Here is a 17,265-nt window from a genome sequence, read left to right as displayed (position 1 = left end):
ATTACTACACATGACTCCCGTGTTCCGCAACCTATGTGAAAAGATCCTAGATCGGCGATTATCGAATAAATCTTTACCGATTCAACCTGTAATTGCCGACGCATCGATATGATCATACTCGTATACCGGTTACCCGTTGCGATATAATTTTAAAATGTGACGTTTTGTAAATTATTGGGTATTAGATCAGGGATAAATCTTGTAGAGCGAGCAATGCATATTAAATTGTTTGAAAAAATTACAATTTTCTAAGTTAACTGTACATCGACGGTTGCGTGCTTATTAAGCGTGTGATAATTGTATCAATGAGTATCTACAAAAATGATATATGTGACTTTATTTAAAGCAGTCCTCTTGTAAACAAAGTTGTATGTGTACCTATAGTGCAAAATATTTAAATAATAAATCAATATATACGGGACAAATAATACAGACTGAGTAAGCCTCGAATTAAGCTCAAGACTTGTGATACAAGATACTAACTCAACGATAATATATTTTATAATAAATACTTATAAAGATAAACATCGAACACCCAGGCCAATCAGAGAAAGTTCGTTTCTCATCATGCCCTGGCCGGGATTCAAACCCGGGACTTCCGGTAACACAGACAAAGCTGCGATAAAAAGCTACTTAATAATATGAACAAAAATTAAAGGTAAGTAAAATTAGTAGGCTATGATAAAAAAGAACGAAGATTAATATTCATTATGAACACAAATAAATTAGTTATACATCCTTATTTAGATACCATAATAACCTACTCAGATTTATATCAGTTTGCAAACAGGGCGAATTACCCCCTAACCGCTTACCGCGTAAACTCCACTAAACGACCGGTACACGATCGATACATAACTAATCGATTATAATAATCGATTCCATGTCCTCAGGGATGTTCCCTTTGCATACACTTAATAAACATACGTTTATTAGAGCAATTTTCTCAAGAACTCGATTTGCAAGTCACAATGACATATTGACAGGGATGTCTCGGTACCGTTAGAATCGAGTTTTGATAAGATATGTCATCGATTTTGCTGCTGGCTACAATTAAGGTGCCGTGTCTTATGTTGTGTGATTTAAGATCGCTGATAGCTCGCTTAAGGCGGATTTGAAATAGAACTGAGGAACTGAGAGTAGTGTATGAGTGGTTAATGTATCCGTAGTGGTATATGGTATGGAGCTTCCAATTTTACTGCGAACATGTATGTCTGTTAGTATCAATAAATCAATAAATGTGATTAAGTTGCGTCAAGTTTGAAATTTACTGTGAGAAAATGATAAAACATGTCATAAAGAAACTTACATCTTCAGACAACTAGACGTGGTAAAGATCGCTGGATTAAGGTCCCAATAGATAAGATTACACTTGCTACTTATATGATCAAAAGTTTGATCGTCTCGATCTTGTTAAAATTTGGCGATTGCCCAGGTTGCATCCTTGCTGGATCCATTCAGTGGTTCCAGTGTTGGAACTATTTACCAATTTTAAAGCAAGTCCTAAATGACAAGAACCATTTTATCATTTAGAACTTTTTTACCTAGCCTTTGAGGTAGGCCTCTCCCCTCTCATTCAATCATGGCCTCCGTGTATTCGGATATCATTTATGGTGGTCGGCCTCTTACTTCCGCCAGTATGGTAAAATTCAGGAACCACATGGTATTAACATTTGACATTTGACGGCCTCTGTGGCGCAGCGGTAATACGCGTCTGTGACATCGGAGGTCCCGGGTTCGAATCCCGGTCACGGCATGATGAGAAACGAACTTTCTGTGTTTGGTCTGGGTCTTGGATGTTTATCTATCTAAGTATTTATTATAAAATATAGAATCGTTGAGTTAGTATCTTGTAACACAAGTTTCGAACTTACTTCGAGGCTAACTCAATCTGTGTAATTTGTCCCGTATGTATTTATTTATTTATTATTTATTTATTTCTATCTTATCTGACGAAATCCGCTCCATATATCCAAAGACGTAAACCCCAGTTTACACCGCTATTAACCGCGATAAAATTTATTGGTACTTGTGTCAGTTGAAACCAAAAGTGACTAGTTAAAGTCATGACACAGTTTCGTGCAAAGGGTATAGTTACATACGTTGGACATTCCTGAGGCGTAATGACTACACTCGTAATAAGTATAGCCGCATGGATTAAGGCGAAGATCTATTGGAAGTAATTTTAAAAATGTATATGAGTCCTTATAGTTCTTATAGTTTACATATTACAATATTTTTTAAGGGAGAAAGTAGGCGTATCTACTGATGTTACCTAGAATTATAATAATGTTAAAGAGGTTATAAAAACTGTTTTCAGTACTAGATATAAATACATCACTTATCAAGTAAACTGGGTAGTTTTTACATAAGGTTCTTAAATCAAGATGAAAATCTACATAGTATTCTAAAAACAAAGTTAAAATACTGGTTAAAAATCTCGAATTTGCTTCGTGGCTTACTCAATCTAAGTAATTTGTCTCATATATTGGAGGGCTCAACGTATGTATTATTACATTCAGACATTCATTACGTCAAACCTCACATCATCAAATCAAAAAAAAAGTTGTTACGAAAATGAAAGTGAAATTTATAATAAGGTAGACCATCGCCTTAACTAAGCAGTTACATTACATTATATGAGAACGTTAATACTGTGTTAGCAGTTAAGTAAATTAACCATGTAAATAGTCGAATCAGATCTCTAACTCTTTATTTGACTAAATTACACCTCGTTATATCATGATCGATTGTCGATTGATGTCTGTAATAATGAAGCGATTAAAAATCGAAAGTTTAGAAATGAAATCGAGTTTAAATCGAGAAGGCGAAATCGTATTGTCCGATTTGCTTGCGAGTGGCAAGATGATTCTAACATAGCTTTGAATATAGAAAGATTAACAGACAAAAGCTTTATTCACTATCACATTACATTTGTTGGAACGAACATTGTGACACGAGTATTTTAAATATAAGATTAATAATTTAATAATAATTTGAGTGTTAAAATACACTGCCTAGTGGTAAGAAAGATGAGGTCTTAGGTGATACAAGCAAGGATAAATAATGCCTATTCACTCTTGCCTTCTTCCTTTTAATAAATTCTTCTCCTCACGATTCATGTGAAGCCACTCAACCGCCAATGCTCTGATGTTTGTCTTCTTCGTCCTGGCGTAATTTCCGGTAACATCCCTGACCTCTCTGGAGAGGAGAACGGGATGCGCGTATGCCTTTGACCATGATCCAGGATTGTGTGAGTCTGGTTCTTACACGAAGCGGCTCCCACCTGACTTCAGCAACCCATTTTGGAACATGATTCTGATAAAATTAAAAAAAATATATTGTGCATTCTAAAATTAAAATAAATGAAACTTGTATAAAATACGTCTAAACACCTCCAAATGATATTTACAGTTCAACGGTCTTATTGAAATTGACACCTGAGCAACAGTATCGACCGATCGACCCCCAGACGATTACGTAATCCGATACCATGCAAATATTCCAACTCGATTTTATATCGAGTATTTGACAATCGATTGGCCGAAGTGCGGTGTCAGCACTATGACGTGTTAGCAGTATAATGATATAATATGTATTATTTAGTGATATTTCATATTAGGTTTACGTAGGAATAAAAAGAAAATATTATTTTATGCTCCAATAAAATCATTTCTCTCAATTAATGCAAAAAAATATATTTTTATTTTAACTGGAATTCCTTAATATTTATTCTTAATAAATTAATTATTAATTTTTTAGTGCACACAGTAAAAAAACCTTATAAATATTAAATTAATGCTCTAACCAATGCAAAAATTAAGCATCAGTATTTCATGTAGCGCGTCCTTAAGGGTTACATACATAGGGTTACACATGCTACATAAACCAAACGACCAGATCGGAAAATAGAAGTAGACTAGTGCGACATAATTAATCCTTTATTTATATTCTAAATACCAGCATCAATAATTTATGCATCACGTCTGTTTTCACAGCCCGGGATCCCCACTAAAGCGCTAAGTAAGTAACTCGCTATACGTCTATAACTTAACTTTTGCCCTCTTAAAATTTAAAAAAATAGTCCTAATAATGGTCGATGTTGTTATGATCTTTAAAATTATCTCTTTTACCTGCAACGTTTTACCTCAAACGCAACATTCATTATTTTCTTGCGATCTTGTTAGTTTAGAGTACTTTTGACCTGACCAATCAAAGACAGTAAAATTTATCTATACGACACGATACAACTATTCTTACGATGACATTCACTATGATATACTGATAATTGCGACACTTAGAAATCAATTCAACAGACACTCTCAAATCACAGAACGTCAAAACCAGATAATATAATAACAAAGCCATCATCCGCTTATCAACAACAGTCCATGATAACAAATGACTAGAACCAGTCAAATTTACATCAAATATTACAGGTATAGAGTTCTAGTTATAGGAAGAGTGTGCAAAGGGCTTTTAATGAATGTTGTAAAAGGTGACAAAGAGATTGACTTGCATACATACATATAGTCACGTCTATATGCCTACAGGGGTAGACAGAGCCAATAGTCTTGAAGAGACTGGAGGCCACGTTCAGCTGTATGATTTTTTGACGGAAAATCAGATTCGAATAGTGACTGGATGCTAGCCCATCGCCTATAAGAGGAATCCCAAGTTAATAAGCTTATCCCATAGTCCAATATTAATAATTGAAATATTCAACAATTTGTTCCATTTCGACGTATTTGTCTTAAACTTTCGTCTAACAAATGCGCGTTCTATTATAACCGAAAGACGATCCATACTTCTGCAATGATTACAAGTAAATCAACTGCTTATAGACTGAATCTTATTGATTCTATTATACCGTTACTAATAGTATCATACATCAAGTTGTCAAACTGGCGGCCAATTGCAGTGTTTAGATTTTAGAAGCTCAAAACGGAGGCTCGTATGTCCCCACTCTAGAATTCTAGTTCTGGATATAAAATACCTAATTAGTAGAAAGATATTATATTTATTACTTTATGTTTCATCAAACGATTTTTAATAAATTCAAAAAGGGAACGAAAATATGAAATAAAAAAAAATATAGTAATACAATTCCACTCTTAAGTTTACAAAGATAGATGGTGTAAATTCAAAAATATAGTAAAATAATTCGACTTCTTAGTTTTAAAAGATAGTTTGGTGTAAATTCAAAAATGGAAGAAAATAAAATATTCCAAAAACTTCGTCGTGAAAACTTCCCCTTCAAGCAACTGGATGTGTAACCATGACGGTCCAATACGGGTTACGTTTCCCTGCAAAGGTTGCGGAGGTCAGACGGGAGTCGCTTCTTGTAAAAACCTGACTCACCCTATCCAGGACCCATGGTCCAAGGTATATCCCAGGCTCCAGAGTGGTTAGGATTCAACCGAAAATAAAAACCAGGAGGCAGAAGAAGTATATATCTTTAGACTTTTTAATTTATACCTGTGCTATTTCGTAACAGCCCCGCCCAGCCATACCCACCTATTACCGCTCGCTACCGTAAAACCTTGACTATTACTTTGGATGCTGGCCATTATCCTGGACGCGTAAGCATACCCGCGTCGTCACCAGAGGCTGATGCGGCGACAGCTCGAATTACGCAGCGAAATTATCCTATTTTCTAACAGCCTCCAGCCAAACACTAACAAGCAAGTCATAACGCTGCAACCATATTTCCTCCTTTAATAAACCCGATGATAGACTAAAAAATAGTCCTACATCAAACGCGTAAGTGCTCCGAGTAAATTCTAATAAGCGATCCTACCTACCTGAGGCAACAATGCCTTTAATCTTAAGTATAACGCGGAAATTTTCATCCGATAGACTGCTTGTGGTATTATTTAGTTTTTAGTTGACTCCTACGCTTGGCTGGGTAATAAATTGAGCTGGATTGATGAGTTCGGTGGCCGGGCGTAGATTTTTTCCCGTGTGTCGTCGGTACTCAATTAGTCATGGTTTAAGATAAATTCTTATGCGGTTGGAATATAATTCTTTATATGGGAACTCTCATGTCGTGTTCAAGATTAGACTGGGTATTTCCTGATAAACTGATGCTTTGTATCAGTGGCTATTACTTTACAAAGTGGTGTATGATTATAATTTAAAGATCATATTCCTTGTTTTTGTTTCTGAGACGATTTATCCTAATTAATATTATAAATGCGAAAGTAAATTTGTTTATGTGTTTCTTTGTTTGTATGTCTCTTTACGTACTCTAAATAAACCGAACCTTAAAACTCTATTCTCTCAGACATGTTGATAGCTTGATCCCGAATGACAAAAGCTTGAGGACTTTAGATTTAGAAAGATTGAACTTTGACAAATCTTGGAAAAGGCTTATTCTCTTTCGTTTAGAAGTACCTTGTAACCTTGAAAAAAAGCAGACGACTTTTGGCGACCAATCCCAATCTTGTCACGGGCGAGTTCCTTCACACGCGTCATCTGAAGCAACGCAAACTCACCGTTGCTCTGTGACACTTCGGCGAATCGTTACGAATATTATGATCATATTTTACGTGACCGTGTCTAATTAAATATATATTAGAGATATGATAAACATCAGAATGTCCATACAGTTTGTCATGGGTTTTTACACACGTATTTGATAAATGCGTTCCCACGCATAATATCTAATGTATTGTTTAGAAGACCGCAATCTATTTTGAATAACAGATAATATTACATGTTCATAAATGTATTTTTGATGATGGCTACTTGTGAAACATGCGCATTATATTATGCTCGGTGCACATTTTATACATTTATTTACAAAAAACAAATCCTGCTTGCACTAAGAAATCACCACAGAATTATAAACAGTCCTAGAATTATTAACCTGAATTATTAATATCCTATAATCACAATCTATTTCTTTAATTGCCCTTACAGTAAGGGTAAGTAAAACATCGTGAGGAAACCTACACATGCAACTGAATGTGTAACTGTGATCCAGTATAGGTAAGGTTTCCCTGTAAAGGTTACTAAGGTCAGACCTGACTCACCCAATCTAAGATCCATGGTCAGGACGTACCAGAAGCTCTTCTCCAAAGTGGTGAAAATTTCACCAGGAATATAGCCAGGAGGTCTAAGAAGAATATTTATTAACATTAGCTAGTAAACTCAAAAGACTGGCATCCATTATTAGAAAAATATGTTAATTGAAAACCAAGAATTACTTAATGATTGTTTTACCTGAATTCAATGTTTCTCAACTTACGAAACACACAGTACTTACTAACATGAAGGAAATCGAGTGGGCGTGCACATAGTACAAGACAATAACCACTGCACCCTCTGTACTTGTTGCGTAAGTGTCTGGAGGCTACAATTCTCACTCTCGTCCGAGAATTACAACCCACGTCTGTGCTATACGCGATCGGCAGTATTCATAGCCGAACAAAATTCATAAAAAATTATCAGTATATATATGTTCTTAAGATTAAAAAAATATATATTGAGAACCGCTTGTTTTGCCATCTCGTAACAGCACGCAAGTTATATTGAAGGTAAAGAAACGATTTAATCAAAAATTAACAGAATTAGAATTAAAATTCGATAGTATCTACGGATATGTAGGTACGATCGCGTTCATATCTGCAGTCATAGTTTTAAAATTCTTACGGGTTAAAATAGCGTGCACTGTGGTTCCAATAGATACACACACACATGCATATTTAAAAAGAATAAATATTTCATCAAATGAATACGGTCTTTAAAACCAATGATTACTAAGAAAAACAGTTTATTATTCTATGACATATAACATAACAAAACAGAAAGAGACGGTAATCAACGATGGCCGAACTGGGCCCGATAATTGTCGATCGAGATATCGTCGTCTCTCATTATTTGCATAAGATTTGCCTATAGATGGAAGCCTGCGACTGCCAGACTTATGACATTTCAATAAGGTTGAAAGTTTATCTGCACACGACCCTAACGTAGGTAGTGGTTCCTTTGAAAGTTATTGGGTAGCAATTTTATTACTTGTGTGAGCAAGTGAGATCTAAGATATATTAGATAATCTCGCTTGCTCACACTCGCTTGTTCTAGTTACTAGCGTTACTTGGATTTCGAAGTTATTCAAGGAATTTTTTTTCCTATTAAAAAAAAAAATGTGTTACTGACAATTTTTAATGTTTCAAGGTGCCATTTGAACTAAGTAACTGACTGACTAACTAACTGATATCTAAGAATTACAAACACGGAAAGTTGTCTTCAAACACGGAAATCAGCAAGAAATATTAAACAAGAGGGAGAAAATAAAACATTCAATAATTAAAATTAGTAAATTTTATTGAAACAGTTTACCTATAGTTTTGTTTACATATTGATGATTATATAAAGCTATACATACAGCATATTACACTAATTGTATCATCTACTTATCTCCTGTTATTAAGGTTACAGCTTAATTATTCGTTTTCATAAAGAAAAGATATTGAAGCTGTCCTTAAATACTATCTAAGTAATTAGTAGTTTTAATATAAACTGGCAGAACCTTTCACGCACTATATGGACTCGATGCACAGGGCACAAATGATATTGTTGGCATATCATCAATCGGATAAATATACCGCACAGTTGGTAACATGGTTTCTTCCAGCACTTGCACATAATGAGCAGCTGTAGCGCGTCCTGCTATCCACACCTGTTCCCCAGGTCCAGCAGCACTCATCCAGCCCCACATATTTACAGATATGTGTCCAGACTCCATATTTGGCACAATATTTATTTCTTCATACCGAGTTGCATTTCTTCGCCATAAATGAAGCCTACCGTGTAGTGATGACATAAACGAACTTTTCGTCCGTAAATATCGCTTCTTTCCAGGCAAAATCCAAATACTGCCCAGCAAATTCTAAACGTCTTTGCTTATTTATTTCGGATAAATACGGCTTTTTTGCTGGCTGTCTGTGGTGTAGTCCCTCACGATGCAAACTCGACGAACAGTAACCACTAATGTGTCGAACTGTTTCGCAAATATTCTGGTCGGTATGAAGCCATTATTTTCGTACTGTTTCACCATGGATCTCCGCTGTGTGGCTGTCGCTGTGTTGATTATTAGCGGACGACGGCCGCTGCGCGGTCGACTTTTTACACTACCCTCTTCTTGATGGCGCGTTACCCAACGTTTCACCGCTTGTTGTTTATTGTGTTATTTGTGTGAATGTGTGAGTGGTAGCAGCGGTGCAAGCTATAAAGTTTTGCGAACTATGACTGCAATTATGAACGCGACCGTACATACAATTTATTTTCTATCAAAATTTTTTTAATATAATTTCAAATATAATCCAGAGTATCTATACTGGCTGAAAATAAAAAGGATCGTTTTTAAATGTACGAATATATGTAGGTATTCTTGAACATTTAAAAACAATCTTTCAAAATATTTTGCTAGTGAATAATTGAAAATTATATACATAGATATGCTATTCCATTTTTTATTGTGTAGAAAATATAAATAAAGACAGGCAAAGGTAAGTTATGTACGTGTACCTGTTATTAAGGTCAAAAATCAAACAGCAACAAAATTAATCAAAAATGTGAAACGAAACATACCTATGAAATTGTAGGACACCACTATGAATAGCTTTTCATAAACTGTGCCCGCCTCCAGCCGATATGGTCTAAGGCGTTCGATAAGAGATACCATCGCACATACATTACCCCCTTTAGCGCAGTCGGTTAAAAGGTCCACTTGCGCCATTCTCTCGATATGGAGCTTCGGCACTAGCTACCTATATAGGTAAGTAGGTAGGACCTAAGGCTCACATCTCACTCGACCACAAAAAACACAAATTACACAGAGTGATTTAGCCTCGAAATAATTTCGAAACTTGTATAACGAGATACTAACCCAACGATATAATATTTTAATATAAATACTTATATATACAGATAAACCAAGACCCAGGCCAATTAGAAAAAGTACGTTTCTCATCATGATGCCCTGGCCAGGATTCGAACCCGGGACCTCTAGTGTTACAGACAAGGGCGCTACCGCTGCGCCACAGAGGCCGTCTGTATCTATTATTTTAAAAGCGAACATAATATTCAGTCCTAAAAGATAATTAATAAGATTACCTATTGTAATTTTTTAATTAAAAGATTATTGCCAAATATTAATTTTACAAATGTAGTAATGAAATTATATTTGTTTGATCGTCAACTGATTTCCTTACGGTGAGTGAAAACATCGTGAGGAATCCTGTACATTTACGTTAATAGCTTATTTGTCTATCATGATAAGCTCTTCTCCAGAGTGGTGAAGAGGCAACGAAAGAGCAATAAAAACAAATTTGAAATGCCAAAGATTTCATATAATATTTCAGATAAGTCGCCATAGAATTATGAATTCAATAAAATTATTGTCGCTTAGTGAAAGAAAGGCCTTATCTGAACAGCTGTTGAACAAGGGCCCCGATATGAATTGCTTTTGATAATGTATGTTGGTATTTGCATATACCTTATGACCTTTATAACTATTGCATATCCTCACCAAACATTACTTGGAATTCTTCGTAACGTATTAATGTTTGTCAGTAAAACATGTTAGAAACTTAAAATTTCGTGTTATGAGCTTCAAAATCCCATATTATAAATGTGAACAGGTGTATGTGAAAAGGCTTTAAACGTGGGTTGCTTCTTTTAGGCGATAGGCTAGCGACCTGTCACTATATGAATCTCAATTCCATTATTTAGCCTTACAGCTGAACGTGGCGTTCCTGTCTTTTCGAGCTTGTCGGCTCTGTCAACCCCGTAAGGGATAAAGACAAGTATGAAAATGTGTTTGTGTGCTTGTATTTCACGTTAAACCCACAAAACCAACATTGCATGAAATTTTGCATTCATTCAGTGGAGTATGGACGAGGCTAGTACTTCCGTAAATAAAGTATATTTTTCAGAAGAGTTGAATAAGGCTTTCTTATCCATCTTCTGCCGCATATGTCGGAGGAGATGCCCAAAATAACTAATGACAATAATAGCCCAGATAAGTTTAGTATTTACAAGATTAATTCAAGAAAAAATAAGACATTCCTATAAGAAAATTATAAGTGCTAGCCACAATCAACTATAATCAATCAATACTTTTATCATAAACTATTTCATTACTGTGTGACTAACTGATACCTATTTAGTAGAAGAAAAGTTTTGACAATTTGTCTTAGGGTAACGTAAAACCAACAATTCCAAAATTCCCACACGTTAAGATTATGTTTTCTTTTATGCGGTCAGAATTTACACATGCATTACCCATCTAGTGCATCTATATTTTGACCATGTCCTACTGAGAACCGGCAAAGTTTCTCATGTTTGTGGTTAACACAACAGATGTTCAAAGCGGCCCCAGGCTCCTAGACTAAACTCAAAGACTGTCATCTCTAGACATTTACTGAGAAAGGTGCTAAGGAGAATCTACGGAATGACCAGTCTTTGAATACTGAAAATAACTTTGCTTTAAAGATGAAAGAGATAAGAATATTATACATACATACATACATAAAATGTTGATATATACATAAGTTGCAGAGACTACATCTTTCCACTTGCCATGATCATTGCATACTTCTTTCGCGTCATCCACATTCATTACTCTCCTCATGCAAACTAGGCGGTTTCGGTTACTCTTGACCTTTGCCAGGTCCTTAACTTGATCAAGATACTTTCATCTAGGCCTTCCAAGGTCGGATTGGGAAGGCCTAAAATATTACATGTAGATTATTAACAACTAATTACATGAACAATATGTAGGCTTATAAACTTGGGGTTCTTTTAGGCGATGGGCTAGCAACCTGTCACTATTTGAATCTCATCACATAGTCGACTTTTACAACTAAGGGACTAACTTAGTCCCTAAGTCCAGCCTTTTAAACTTAGTCTAGTTTTGTTGCCATCTAAAATCAATAACTGATCTAGAAACAGGCGGTATAGATTCTAGACCAAATATGGTAAGGTCCAGCTCGTTACGTCAGTCAATGGTCTATTACACTGATGCCCTAACTAATCATAGAGATCTTCAGATGCTATCTCACTCGTCGGATTGTATCAATATCATCTACGGTTCTATTCTAAAGTGGCCGAAACCACTCAGCAAAAGTATACAAACATACATAAAATCAGAGACTGCATCTTTCCACTTGTCAAATCTCTGCATACATTTTCGCTTTTTTCTTCATGCAAGCTTCGAATATGGTACTGTTAAACTCACTCTCCGTTTTTAAGGGAAAAAGTGCAACTAGAAATAAATATCAATGAATATGCCACTGTAGTCAATAGTTCGAGTCATTTGTCAACGCGTCCACGGTACTTAGGCGTGTCTGAATAATGGAGATACAGTCTGATAAGATCTGATAAGGCGTAGCGTGGCCCGTTGTAAGTGTCGCTCGTAAAATATCCCCTTCGTATGGCGAGCACCAAATAAAGAGATATTGTATTTTTTTTAAGAAAATTCTTTACCTTTATACACATCATCACGTCTATATCCCTTGCGGAGTAGAGAGAGCCAGCAGTTTTGAAAAGACAGATTTTTTTTTACTTTACCTTTATACATATCATCACGTCTATATCCCTTGCGGGGTAGACAGAGCCGGCAGACTTGAAAATGCTGGAAGGCCAAGTTCATCAGTTGTATGGCTATATGTTGAAATTTAGATTGAAATAGTGACGGGTCGCTAGCAAGAATCACAAGCTTATTCGCCTTAATTAAATAATTATTTAAATTAAGGAGGAAATATTGTTTTTTCTGTTCATTTAAAGTTTGAAATAAACATTTTCACTGCGACCATTAACAATGTCTACCCTACTCATAAATGTTTAGAGCCGAGAATTCAACAAAAAATTATATTAATACAATTAGTGTATGTAAAGCGAAGAAGAAGAAGTGTAAATGACGGCCAATTTGGTCAAGATTACTGTCATCGTTCAAATTGGTTGAGAAGGCTGAAGAAGAAATATATATTTAAAAAAAATACTTATATAATAATATATCAATATAAATATATATGGGATAGATTACACAGATAAACTTGGGACTCTTCTTTTAGGCGTCGGGCTAGCTACCGGTCAATATATGAATCTCAATTCTAACATTTTCAAGTCTTTTCAAGACTCTTGGCTCTATAACTTGTGGGGTAGCCACAAGGTATAAAGGTGTGATTATATGTATGTATGTATATATGCAATCTGTGTAATTTGTCCGTTAGTATATTTATTAAAAGGCGTGTGTTCACTTAAAATAATGTACTTGTAACCTATGCAAACAAATGATAATAAATGAATGTAATAATACTAATAACATAACGAATGTATGTCGTGTCGTGTCGCGCCGCGTGAGGTCGCCTCTGTGCTTCTATTTATTAATGACTTGGTCTTGATCCATATACGATGTACCTACAGGTTGATCTGGAATTATTAAGACAACGTATAGATAGATAATTCATTTATTTGATTTGCTTCACACAAAGGACAATTGAAATAACAAATTAATAAGGGTGTGAGTTGCAGCAATATAAAAAGGGTCATAACTCAACGAATTTATTTTTATAGAGCAATACGCTGATTTTCAGTTATGACCTAGGTGCTAGTGCAGGTCAGTCTGCGCACGTAATAAAAAGAAACAAAGACTCGTGTCGTGACTTACAGTTTTATTGTATAAGTAAGTATTTATTTATTTTATTGTAATAAAATATTTTTCAATAACATAATATTATTATTTTAATATTATTTCTTAGTAACCTATCGACACCAGAATCTCCATTTCATCATTAAGCCATTCCGCAGAACGGTCAGGCTAAATGAGTAAATCTACTTAAAAATATGTTTATTTTTTGTAATTTACTTAAACCACTTTAACGCACAACATAATAAAAAGTATTGTATTTATTTAATTAATTTTGATACGCTTCATGGTACTAAAATAGTTTTAAAATACAAAATATAAAACCAAGGATAATATTAAAATTTTCTTAAAACGAAACTCATATATTTTAAGTTGAAACTCTGTCACGTACCTAAGTATAGAACCAATTGGTTACCTACTTACATATATTAAATTAAAGCAAAAATCATTACTGAAAAATAATATGAAAATGATTTTACCAAAAGTGAACACGCCGTATAGCCACGGTGACCACATACTTACTCCAACCGCGGACAGTCCATCCGTCAAGCACACTACCTGAATTCCATTCTGACCACGTGCCATACTGACGGTGCTTAATGGTCACCCTACAACCTACTGTGAACGCATTTGTCAATACTTGTATTACCATCTTCCCTAAATTTTTATTTTAAACCTTCTTATTAAGGTGAGAAGATTGAAAGTCGTTTGGCAAGTGAAAGCTGATGTGGTATTTTTATTTGCCTGTAGATTTATTATAAGTAATTATTATCAATCGTCTAATTTGTAGGGTAGCTGTGATTTTAGATTAGATGCAAAGAGATAAGGCTAATTAGATTTATTAGGTTTTGTTATTTTTTTAGATAAATATGGTGATATTTAAAATCACTACTTGATTGCGTTTGCGATGCCTTGATCTGACTTCGACTGACATAAGAGCAAATAAAAAAACATGGGTCTGAAGTGTGAACCAGCTACTTCTCTTACCATGGAGTTTGTAAAAGTCAATCAAGGGATAGGCTTAATTGTGATTCTGATTGTTGTATGGTATGTGTTAGACTTGGGATAGAAGTTGTCACTATCGAATACCATACAATTCCGACACTTACGACAATATTAATTAGACTCTGTCTGCCCTGTGATACTATTTTACTAAGGTTGTAGAGGTATAATTTAGTAGGTAGTTGCGACGTGACTCCTGAATCCTGAAAATTATGCAAATGGCTGATATAATGGAGAATGTTATTATTTACATACAACGGGCTGCTATGAATTTTAAACCAAAACGAGGAAGTGAGTTTAAAACATAGTATTCTTCGTGTTTATGAATACGTACATAAATAATTACATAATCATCCCTTGCGGGGTAGACAGAGCCGTAAGGTCCTTCGGATTATGAGACAATCCGAGTAAAGCATATTTACTGCGGCACAGAGTCACAAACGTCGACCAAAAGAAGCCATGAAAAGAAAAACGTAATTAGATCTATTCAAATCATAGCCCTTAACCAGTAAAGACGAGAGAATTCATTAATAATTAACCAGGCGAAAGCGTAACTATCAAAGTTCCTTAAACGTCGGCTATAGCTTTATAACTCTCAATTTTTCCGCCGTAATCCTTTACGGAGCTCATTTACCCGAGTTTTAATCTCAATCTCACCTCATTACCGGCTCCGAAATACTCGGAATAGCCAATTTCGCCATTAATTACAGACCTCCCTTACCCTACCCTTTTCGTGTAAAAATAAATTATAACTCATTTATCGTTACTCCGAGTCGGCGCCGGAATAAATAGGTTGTCACGTTGCTTCGTTACGCACATAGAAAGGGTCACGTGACGCCAGCGTGACACATAGGAGTCACGTCACGTGAAAGGCGAGGCCACGCCCCCCCGGCATGCGCACAACAGCACATACGCCCCACATATGACGCATATACGCCGAGTCACGTAACTGGAGCACGTAGTACCTACGATTGGTGGGCGTTCATCTCAATAGGCGTGGCACATATGCCATACATGCATCGCATTTGAAATAAGCGACGCCCACGTCGAGCGTCACGCCTTGGTACCTCAACTTTCCGTGCCAATAAACCGTAAATTAAACAGGCTAGAAAGAAATTCCCACCTGCGTCCGCAATTATCAGCGCAAACCGCGGAAAATTGCGGGTCGAACGGCAAACTGACACTCGGGGAACTTCCTCAAAATAAAACTTTGGGGAAAGTTCAACCGGGAGAGGAAGAAAACGCGAAAATAAAAAAGCCATTGACTCCGCGGTCCGGCCGAAACTTTTGGCCGCCTTTTTTATAACATTCCGCGAATGAAAATCACGGGTGGATTCTTTACCGCCCGAAGGGTTTGTCATTTGTTTCTATCAACTAATTTGTGATATGAAAGTTGAGTTCAACGATGTTTTGTATACCATTTCGTAACGCCTTTATCTCTCTTCCTGTCTTGACTCTTGAGAGCATAGGATGAACTACCCACTTCATTACTAAATAGGAAAGAGGACCCCAGGCCCCGAAAAGTGTCGGAGGGTACAACTTGAACACACAAAAAATAAAAGCTTTTAAAAATATGAAAGAAAAAGGCGCATTCGATCTACCCAGTTACAAAGCTCTAAGCAGTCTTAACGGATCTAAGCCGCATTGACATGTAGCCTAACTCCCGGACTATTCAGGCCGCGTCTATAGGTACTTATTTACATAAACACTTAAGAAATATGGCAGGAGGTTGGATCAATATAAGCTAAGAAAGGAGCTGAATGCGCGCATAGGCGGAACATGGAGCAAGCGAAAACAAATCAGTGTCGGGAGGCGCAAATTGAGCACGTACCGGTTCTGGCTAATTTTATTTTGCAATTACACCCCCCTCCACCCCCCGGACCTCACCCCCTCCAGCGACGCCCGAACACAACATTCCTGACGACAGCCCAGTTGAGACAGAGGCTGTCCCGATGGTTTTGTAAGAATCAATACCTACGCGTCTAAACTGTGTTTTTATGTTTGATTTTTTTTTATTTTCTCCTAAAATCGGTTTTTAGGAAAATTAAACGAAACTATAGCAGTTTTGGAATACCATAAACTGTCGTAAATATTGGTTACTCTTCCTGTGTTGTTAAATATAGGTAAAAGAACAAAAGCACTATCCAATAGTAAGAATAGGTTCCTCTTTCATCCAATTTTGCTAATTCTCAAAATCGTCCAACTAACATTGAGTCGTCGATCTAACCTGTAAGAGATTAAAATCAAACGCACTCAAATCAAACACATAAAAAAGTGATAAAACCACGATATGTGTGTTACAAAATGCATTTTCCATTCGCTGCCTCATTAAAGCCGGCTTAACAAGTCTATTCGAGATTTAAAAAAAAAAACAACAAATATAAATAAACTATTTACGCAAACGGAGACTCTGCGTCGCGTTAGACTGTACCACCCTCTTTAAAAAGGTTGTAAGAAGGCGTCGGACACCCGTGGGGGGGCGATCGCCTCCGCAACCCTTTCGCTTTTACCCCCACTGTACATGGTGATTTCTTGAGAAAATGTTGTATTTTCTTTGAATTATTGTGTTTATTTTATAGTACCTACTAGCTTTTACCCGGCGGCTT

General features: G+C 36.0%; 1 non-coding gene across 1 annotated transcript; it reads right to left on the bottom strand.

The window, feature by feature from the left end:
• Window positions 1-9,984: 9,984 nt before the first annotated feature.
• Trnay-gua (transfer RNA tyrosine (anticodon GUA)) lies at window positions 9,985-10,056 on the bottom strand. Its single transcript has one exon. It is a non-coding gene; the product is annotated as a tRNA-Tyr (tRNA).
• Between the last annotated feature and the right edge of the window lie 7,209 nt (window positions 10,057-17,265).

The sequence above is a fragment of the Amyelois transitella genome, chromosome 17, assembly GCF_032362555.1.
Source record: "Amyelois transitella isolate CPQ chromosome 17, ilAmyTran1.1, whole genome shotgun sequence".
Classification (NCBI taxonomy): Eukaryota; Metazoa; Arthropoda; class Insecta; order Lepidoptera; family Pyralidae; genus Amyelois; species Amyelois transitella.
Note: the sequence above shows the minus strand (reverse complement) of the source record. Positions and strands in the feature narration are given on the sequence as shown.